Raw genomic sequence first — 10,837 nt, forward strand, 5'->3', positions numbered from 1 at the left:
AAACCTGCCCAATTTGGGGTATCCCCCTCAGCCCATGTCAGCCCCTCTGGGGGACGCCAGCCCCAGTGACGCCGCAGCAGGCTCAGTCTCTGGCTCCCCACAGCCCTGCCCTGCCCCACCATGGGCCCTGCCCAGCTGGGCCTACCCACGGCCCAGCCCAGCCTCATCCCCTCCCCAGGATGGTGCCCCATTCCCTGGGGCTGTGGCTCTCCCTGGTGTCCCCGGTGTCCTGCTCCTGGCTGGGGCGGTGGGACAGGCCCAGGCTGCCAGGTCCTGCCGTGCCACCCTGAGGGACCCCACGCCACAGGGAGATGCCAGCCATTGCTGCACCCTCCTGCTTCTTTTCAGTCCCGTTTCCAACTCACACCAGCTTGGTTTTACTTAATAAAATGTCTGGAAGGTCAACATTTGGGAATGCTCTTTCATACCTTATATGCAGAGAGATCTCCTATAGGTCGGAAACACAGTTCGTCCTGCAGGGCTGGGCCTAGTCTTCACTTGCGCATCCACATAAAATGTATTGGTGTCTCATTTCAAAATTATTTTTCAGTTCATCCGCACGCTCACACCACAGCACACCGGGTTCCTCCACATGCTATTCATTGCTTTTCCTCCACATGCTCTTTAATTTGTGCTGAGTTTTTCCTTGATTTATGCCATTCACAAAAGTTTGAGCTCTTAATGCCCAAGGGGCATCCTGGAGTGAGACACATCGGGCTGCTGCTGTCAGCGAGGAAACGGCTGGAGTTATTGACTGTCTTGATCTTTGGCTGGTCATTTGGGAGGCCACCCATGCCTGCTAGATAGCTGTCAAGTTGACAGAAGAGAGGAAGCTTTGCTGCGTAGAAAATTTCTAATGAGATTTTTATGCTTCTTTGAAGTCAGAAAGCTAGGACCTGTGAACCCAGCTGTCCTACTAGGCAGGTTTGAGCCTCTTACAGAGGTCAATCTGCATTCCCAATATCCGAGTCTTGGTATTAAACACCCCAAAGTCTTGTGGGCTAAAGTACAGCAATGGTATTTCAGTTTGGAATCTGTATTTTGATGGTATTCAGCTCGAAGTGTAAAAAAAATCAGTAGGCAGAAGACACCTCCTACTCAAATAGTCATATTCCTGTAATCACAAGGACGCAGAGGAAAAAATGTCACCTGATTTGGCTGAATTTCTTCTACTAATTTTCAGTGATGCTTAGACACAAACAATGATGGGTGTTTTTATATACATACATACATCATCTAACATCCTACCACCTCTATTAAAATACTTAAGGTACACTTTTTAAATTTGTGTAAATCTAGCACAATTTCATACACAGACACAGCTAGAAATGGCACTAAACTTAGGGTGAGGAACAAACAGCTTAAACACAGGATCATATCACTGATGCTGTTTGTGGACCAGCTGCAGCTATTCCTCTTTCTGACTTCCTGCAAGGAATAACAGGTCCAACCAACAGCTTTGGCAATGTCAGGAGTTACTCAGAGCTCACGGGATAGTAATTTTTTCATAAGGCACAGTGAAGAAAACATCGGATTTGACTGATATGCACTCGAATTTTTATATCATGTTTCTGGTCAATGCAGGCGCGGAGAAGAAATGGTTGTGTAGATTTCCTAGGTTCTTTCACTCTTCGCAAGATGCTTTGGATGGTCCATGCAGCTAAGCTGGTACTCCAGATGACTGCTTCACTTTGTGCTGTGTGTTACTCCCGCTATCCCAAGTCACACTGAACCTTGCTGACATAAATGTAATGGCGCAGGAACTCTCTCCATGGGGACTTCCCATCACATCTTGAATGAGCATAACTATTATATCATGGTAATTGGGTATAAAAGAGGTCAACAATATACAAGGTTAAAAAAAAATGATAACAATTTGCTTCTAATTTTACTTCTTCGGACTGAAAGTAATGAATTTCCAGATATTTCTGTTATGACTTCAGATTTCATGGTTTGATTTTGGAAGACTCCCTCTCCCCAAACAGACATTTTTTGGAACAAACATTTTTGTGACATTTTATCACATATTTTTGTGAGTTGCAATTTGTCTTTTTCCCAGAATTTCTCACAATGTTCCAGAATTGTCTTATGTTAATGCAATTTAAAAAATACAGCAGTTAAATGCTTTTCATACAGCAATGAAAACAAATCTAGTGTTAGAAAGGATGAATAGGGCCTACACTTAGCTGCTGTTTGCATAGTAAACATTAATTGGCCATAAAGAAATAAAATTTTATATAAACATGCAATGACTGGCAGGCTTGAAAAAAGGCTTCTTAGTTTTCCTATATTGGCCAAGATTTGTAGAATATGCAGTGACCGTGTGAAAGATACAATAAGTGGTTTTTGTGCTTATCATTAATCCATTTGAAAGCTCAACATTTGTAGTAACTGTGATTAAAATCCCTCAATATTTTCTTGTATAATATGTTCTGTTTTTCAAAATGGCAGAGGTTCACAGAATTAGTAAAAAGAAAGTAATCAACCAGCAAGCATCTGTTGGTCTGGAACAAAGTGGGACCAATAAGCCCTTCACAGAAGGAAGCAGCCATCCACATTTCTCACAGTCCTTGCATAAAGTTCAGCTCGCTGGGCTTTTCAATGACAAGTGAAGCTAGAACCAGCAGCCGTCACTCGCCTGGACCATCTGCTCTGTTCTCCATTCAGTGGGAAAGGAAAAATAAAATGGCATTGTAAAAGACCTGGCTGATATATTTATTGATCTCAGGTATCTGGAAGTATCCAAGGCATGTGAATATGCACAATGTATTTGTGTGAGTCTTCACTGAACTGATAGTGCTTCATCTTGAAAGTGGCCTCCTTCTCTGTTCTGCGTGTATGTGTGCACGTGTGTGTGTGCATTGAATCTGCAATGTGTTATATGTGCAGAAGATAAAGCATTTGCCAACATTTCTCAATACGGAGATTATTAATTTGGGACCGTGAAGAAGAAAGAAGTAAATCATGGTTTAAAAGCTTCACAGCATAGCGTGCACTGCTTAAAATGGTCCTCTTACTGTTTGTTCATTTGACATAATGCTGATAGAAATTCTCAGATGCGATCTGTAATAGAGAGCGGTATTAGCCCTATCACTATAAAAGGGTGGCTTTTTATATGCTACTTGTTTATTCAAATTTATTATAAAGGCCTGAAAATTTCAAATGCCTCTGCATATGCCTAAGCATTTAAGAGCCAGATCAGAATTCATTCTGGCTGTTCTGATTTAGTGCATTGAATGACTAATGTGATGAAAATCAGGAAATCTGGGCTTTCTTCCACATTTTGCTGCTTGTTTGTATAATTTTTTAAATCTATTTGTGCCTCGATTTCCCCATCTCTAAAAAGAGGAACATTTCATGTGTCCATATTTGTAAAGCACTTTAAGACATCAATTAAATTTCGTCCATTAATGAAAAGTTTGATTTATCATCTCTTGTTCAGTGCCTGCTGCTCGTGGACATTTTGGAAATGGATTCATCAGATGCAGATGCACTTCTGCGTTTGTGAGATTATGTCAGTTCAAGAACCATTGGGAAAGCCTCAAAATATTTCTGAAGGCTTTGAAAGAAAAAATAATGTAATATTTAACAGAGGACTAAAGTCCCAAGAGTGTAATGAATCAACAAGTCTTGAGAAATTTCACAAATTAAATATACGTGATAAAGGTGACCAGTTTTGTGCCTCAGTTTCTCTGTCTGCAGAATGGGATTAAGGAAATTACCTGTTTCACAACAAGGCAATAAGAAGTCAATTCAGTCATAGCTACCCAGTGTGGCAAAGATGTAAATTGCTAATCATTGCTTTGTTTCTTTTAAAGTCATAATAAGGTGGAACAGAGGAACTAAGACTTCCAAAAAAAAAAAAAAAGTGGCTTCAAATGCATGTTTGCAAAAGGATTATTGGCTTCTCCAGGTGTTCTGTTCCCTTTGATATCCACAACAGAAATTAGGTAGACTTTTCTGGAAATAGTATCAAATTCTTTTTCTGATACATCTAAATCTAATGATGTCGTGTTTTGGAATTCAGATGGGTAACAGTTGGCAGTGCTCAGACAGATTTATGGAGTCTGACAACACCCAGATGTGTACCAGGAGCAGCAGACAAGCAGCAGAGGCTGCAAGTGAATAAATAATGAAAGTCAGAGGATATGGTTCATGAAAGCAGTTGAAAAAATTTGGATGAAAATCCAGTGACCTTCCTGCTCTTGGTTCCTGTTGACAAGTGGCAGACATTTGTCCTACACCTCCTGCCATCTTGCTGGGTGTCTCACCATCACATATGTTGAGCTGTGGAAATGGAAGACTCAGGGAAATAGAGCCCAATCCATTGAGGAGTGAACTCATGGGGCACGTGGGGTTTTTTTTATAGCTGGTTCCGTGTAGTGATAATGAGCAGCCATGTGGCATTGCAACCTACTCCTTATTTACAGCATAAACCAGCTTTATTCCTGCAAGGGCAGAGCCAAATGTTTTACAAGCAAGCAGTCTGCATATTTCAAATGAGCTGTTTCTATAATTCTAGCACTTGGTAATAAGAACCAAATAGCATAATTATAGGTAAGGAAGTGATGGCGTTGGGAGGAGACGATGGAAGGGTTTTTTCAGCAAACAAGCAGAGCTGGGAGCTTGTATCCTGCTGCTGCTGACACACCACAATGTCCCATGAAGTCACCAAAGGAAATCTTCAAAACATACAACAAGCATGTCCTAAACAAAAGCATGTGTAGCATAAAATGGAGTTCAAGTGAACCTGGTCCATAATTAGCTCAGGAGATACGGACAGGAGTCCTCTGAGCTCAAGGCTGGCAGATGGCCGCAGCCATCTAAGTAGAGGTTACCTTTGAAAATGAAATAAATATCAGTAAGAAGCAACAGGGTTTTTCTTTATTGCTGCAGCAGCTCTGGTTTAGATTATAAGATAGCTATACTGGCTTATTTTTTTCTTTACATACTGCAGAAAATTTGAGGAAGGCTGGTCTGTGGGCCTGCCCAGGTGCTGTGGGGTCTCGTCTTGTATCCAATAAAAATATTTTAACCATCACTCACTCCTGCACTCAAATTAGCTCAGAAGATATGGACAGGAGTCCTCTGATCTCAAGGCTGGCAGATGGCCGCAGCCATCTAAGTAGAGGTTACCTTTGAAAATGAAATAAATATCAGAAGAAGCAACAGGGTTTTTCTTTATTGCTGCAGCAGCTCTGGTTTAGATTATAAGATAGCTATACTGGCTTATTTTTTTCTTTACATACTGCAGAAAATTTGAGGAAGGCTGGTCTGTGGGCCTGCCCAGGTGCTGTGGGGTCTTGTCTTGTATCCAATAAAAATATTTTAACCATCACTCACTCCTGCACTCCTGCACAATATATAGAAGGGAATTCTGTTTGCTTGATAGTACATATTTATATCGAGAGCATGAAATTAGAAATTGTTAATATTTGGACATGTCTCAAGATATGCTATGTATGGAATCATAGAATGGTTTTGGTCTTGAGATACGCTATGTATGGAATCATAGAATGGTTTTGGTTGGAAGGGACCTTAAAGATCATCTCTGTAGATAGGGAATGTAATATATAGCACAAAATGTTGCACCAATTGTACTGCAACCACTGTGCTTCTCTCTAAAATTATGTTTCCTTGTCACTATCTCCTGCCTCATAAGTAAGGAGTCATCATGAATATGTTTATATTATGCAGAAGAGGCTTTTCACTGGTGTGAAGCAATTGTGTGTAATCCACATCGCACTGGGCGTTTAGCCAGCCAGGGTTGTAGGCAACTGCCATATGTCATTTCTCAAGTACATGATACATCATTGCTTGAGACCCAAGCATATTTTACCACATATATTGCCCATCGGTTTCTTGTTTTTATCTGTGGATTCTGCATGTTTCTCATTGCAAGCTCTCTGCCTTCTGTTCTTTTTGGAAATCGTTTTGCTGATTATAGATACTATCAGCACAACCAAGAGCAGAAATGATGCCATATCCTCATTTCGTGTAAAACTGAAGGTTATATTTGTGAGATTGATCTGCCGTTATGATGCTCAGAGGAACCGGGCAGAATCAAGGAACAATACAGCGCCTTCATTAGCAGATTAAAAAGAATAGCACTCAAAGCAGTTACTGAAAAGGGTAAAATTTTTCTCTGGACTCTACCTGCAGGTGTCTGGTATGTTCCGTCAGCTATAAAGAGATAACAGTTCTGTTTTATCTGCCTCTTTATTCCTCTTGCAAATTTCCTGTTTAAGAAACCTTTTTGGTTTATTTGTGGGTTTATTGCATTATGAATGACCAGGTGATTATTTACTTCTCAATCACCAGTAAGACCTTGAAAATGGACCAAACAAATAGGCCTATCTGAATAGTGATGAGGACAAAGACATTTTAAAATGGAGCTATTTCGCATTGGAATCAGAGATGTATTTCTGCATGGGATGTGCCATTGGATCTGCAATGAAGGAGGAGAAGTTAGAGACGCCAGTTATCATGGAATTACATAGCTGCTTCATGCTTTAAGAATAGCAGAAGCACAGTGGCAAGACTGGCAAAAAGAATCCACTTTGGCTCTTCTCCCACGTTCTGTAGGGCCCTGCAATGAGGATGGCACCCTGTCCTGATCTCCCTCCTCAGTCACCAGCCTTTCCGTCCTTGTTCACAGCTTCATGTCCCTGGTCAGCTGTAAGCAAATGTCATTGCCAAGGGCTGACAGTGACCCATGGAAATGCACAGTATTTGTTACCAGATGTAGGCCTTGCAGAAACCAGCACCACTTCTGGTACCACTGTTTGCAGGTTAGTTTGAGATGACTAGCAAAAGTTTCCTTACAACCCTGAACAAAAGTGATTATTACCATCACTTTATTGTGTTCTCTTTTTTGAGAAGACCATAAATGGAATCTCAGGGAGATAGTTTCCCTGGATATATTTTTTTTAGAATTTCAGTATCTTAATTGACAATTAACTCACCTTATAAGGTAATTTGTACAGATTTAGTGAGAGCGGGGAAGTACCTGTGTTTGAGATTGTTGGTGATGCTGCAGATGATGCCAGTTTGCATGGTACAAGCTACTGAATGGATGAAAGCAATGTTAATGGAGTCTTACTTAGCAGTTTTGAATGGACTTTATATTAATCAAAATATTGACTTTATAATCCTTGTCTACTGAAACTATCCTGTATGCTTTTAAAATCAGGTTCAAGGAAAATGCAGATATACTTGGAGAAAGCGCATTATAATAAAAAATACAGTTTCAAAGCAATTAAAAGTGGCTAGGTTTCTGGATCAGTTTTACTTTGATCCTGAAATCCCATATAATCCGAGTACAACTCACTTTTAGTAGGATGATAATTGAATAGACCTCTGCTGCTCTCTTCCTTTTAAGCCACTGTGCTATACTTTGGAACAGGAAAAATATATTTGCTGAAGCTTCAAAACTGGGAATTCAGACAACTTGCCCCCACTCCTGGTTATGTCAGATGCTAAATAGGTGCATCTTAGGACACACTGTAAAACAGCATTTTCCTTGTTAGGGTGTCCTTAGTTGTAGCTTGAGGACGATAACATCCCTTGACTTCAGCATTATGAAGATAAATTCATTAACATTCAATGCACTTGGGCTGAAGGTGATATAGAAATGCAGCCCTTGCCACAATCATGCTGAGGGTTGGATGGTCCATGGTAGGGGTTTCATGCAGCCTTAGGCAGGCTGTGGTTCAAGACCTGTCCTCTCATCTGGCCTTGGCTCTTCTTCCACCTCATCCTTTTCCTCTGAGAGTGCTTGGTTGTGAATCCCAGTCTTCACTCTCATTCTGTATCCCCTCCAGCAGAGGAAATGTAGCATCATGAGCTCCATTCCTGCAGTCAAGTGTCTAAACCACTTCATTGAGTATGCCATTACCTTCCCTGCTAAGATACTGGTTATCAGCAGCTCCTCTTTTGGTGTATCATATCACTGCTGGGCGGGGGGGAAATAGCAAATGTATGTGACAACATCAGCCAAAGACTCTAAAATCCTTTTTCTTTGCCACTTGACTGCACAGGAACAAGACACAGTCTTGTTTTAGTCAGTAACAGTACCTCTACTTGCAGATGGAAATTCAGTGCTGATAATATGTTGGGTTCTTATCCTTAGCTGAATTTTAAATACATAAGCTGACATGTCAAAATGCAAGTATAAGCAAGATCTGAGATCGCTATTATTAGGTTTTTAAGTCTATCTCCCAAGTTTGAGTTCAATGCAGGACAAAAGATATCTGAATTTAAATATATTACTGTTTTGCTTGTCGTCAATATAAATGTTAGACATTTTCTTTTCAGAATATGGGACTGCGCATCAGTACAAGTCATTAGCTGTAAACCCCTTTACTTTATGCAGCGTCATTTGCTGCTGGATTTGCATACATTTTTCTAATGACTCCACCTGTCAGCTGTCATGGTTTCTGCAGTATTTTAATATTCCACTGTTCAGAGTTAAGAAGGCTTATGAGATCTTGGATCATTTATCGGTATTCAGTGTGGAGTTTCATTATTCCAGGATGGATTATGGAGGCACAAACTGTTACTCTAATGGCTTCTTTGCAAGTGACTAACAATGTCTTATCAGGGACATTTTATGTAGCTGAACAGTATGTTTAAAATAATACGATGCAGGGTGTGCAGTGGACAAGATACCAACATTTGTTGTATTTGTATTCTAGGACACAAGGGTATTAAGGAGAAATGAAATGGCAGCTGCAGCTGTTGTAGGCATTCCCCAAAGGGATAGCGCTAATAGGATATATATCTTCATCCACAGCTGAGTTAATTTTGAAAGCAGAGGATGAAAAATGAAACTATCCACATACAACAAAATCTTGGATAATGGGGGCGGGAAGGAAGTAGCCGCCCTCACTAATCTGTGACATCATTGTGATAAAAAGGGAAATCTTTCAACTAGAAATCCTAAAAGAGGAGGTTTTGTGAGGCAGCTGAAGTATTAGTCTGTCTGAAAAAAAAAAGACCACTTTGGAGAACTGTATGTCTAATGGACAGTGTTTAAAATCTGCAAATACTCTAGAGTGCTGGAAAAGCATTGCTCAAAAAGGGAATAACTTTAAATCTTTTTTAGGCCTGGCATTAAAGTCTGTATTTTCTATGTTTATGCTGTAGATGAAATATGGTGATGGAAACACAAAGGCGCAAAATCTACAAGGGAAATTTAGCTTTTAGTCAGGCCCTAACTTCATTCCGACTAGATTTATGTTGTGCATTTCTTCTAAAATAGTATAATTTTTTTAATGGAGCCAAATGTAGCTCTTTATTTTGTCTCTGAGAAGCTTTCAGTCTGTCTCCTAGATCCCAGGGTTTATGTCTCTCTGGAAATTTGCCAGGTGCGATACTGCAGAGAAAAATGCCTCCAACCTTTATTTAATCTTTACTTGACTCTCCCACCCAAAGAGCGTGATCCACAGTAAAATGTCCTCATGTGCAATGATTTCTCCCCTGCACAATGATGGTCTTGAATGTCTTAAAGCCACATCTTTGCTGGCAATTCTAATAAAAATTCTCCCAGAGGGGCAGATTCCCAGGCAGTGATGACATAGTAGGGTGTGACGTAGACAAGACTAATTTCCCACTTGGTAAGCTAATATTTACATAGAACAGCTCTAGAAAAAACAAGCAAGCCTCAGACCACCATTCTGTCCCTTGAGTTCTCCTTTTCAAACAGACTGATACTTAAGGATCACAGCAACCTTGTCCTCTAAGGTTTCTTGCTAAGGGATTTTTTTTTTGGATCTCCATGGTCTGTCTCTGCAAACCTTTGGAAATGCCATGTTCTGCAGTACTTGGGCCTCTGCATAGAGCTGTCAGCATAGTCTTGGGCAGAGTCTAAGCAACAGATGTGTTTCCAGAATCAAAAGGTAGTTGATTTTGTGAAGTATTATCCTGCCACTGGCTCAATCATTACAGAGTTGAGCAGGTGTCTCCAACCCTGGTTTAGGCTTTTTGAGGAGCTTGTGCAGGAACATCAGTTGTGTGTCTGGACTCTGTCCCACTCTAAGTATGTTTGAGCAGAGAACATTCACTGTTGGTGTTAGGCTATGTGAAAATATTATGTTTTAATATGTATAGGCTGTGTTAAGTGTACCAAAACAGTAGACAAGCACCTTATAGGAATGTCCTTTTATAGTATGTGTCCTAGCACTTCTGAGTGTGTCACAGCAGCGTAGGGTACTTTGGAAAAGAGGTTGCTAAATCTTGGTGGTAGGACTCTTAAAATCTGTAGATGCTTTCTCATTGCTTTTCCCTTTTTCACATTCTTTACTTCATAAGATATATGAACTATGATACATGTTTATTTTATAAAATTAAATGACAGAGGGCAAATTTATTCAGACTGAATGTGGCCAGAGGTGCTGCCTGTGCTCTTTCTGCTACTCTTTATGTGCCTTTTTTTTCAGTTGCTGTCATTCCAGAATTTTCTTCCCAGTTTGTGCATCATTAAGGATAACTGTCACCAGCCTTTTCTCTAATGTTGCATCTGAGCAGGTGCATGGGTAGGTCTACACACATTCACAATTCTGTTGTGTTCACAATCCAAGGCGAGGACCAGCTCCCTGGCTTGTGCATGGTGAGTAAATAGGCCTGTGTCATTTATATTAAAATAGGAGATTGGGTCAAACTACAACACTCATTTGGGGCTGCTAAGCTTCTGAAACTTCTCTTTAGCCATTATGAACACAGGGGTTATTTTGTAAAATTTGAGTCTATTTTAGGGTCCACTTTTTCTGGGCCAGAATACCATTAAAATTTGGGAAGATGCTGATTTATTTTCTGCTAATTTTAGCTAAAACTAGAA

The sequence above is a fragment of the Calidris pugnax genome, unplaced genomic scaffold (genome assembly GCF_001431845.1).
Source record: "Calidris pugnax isolate Ruff unplaced genomic scaffold, ASM143184v1 scaffold127, whole genome shotgun sequence".
NCBI lineage: Eukaryota > Metazoa > Chordata > Aves > Charadriiformes > Scolopacidae > Calidris > Calidris pugnax.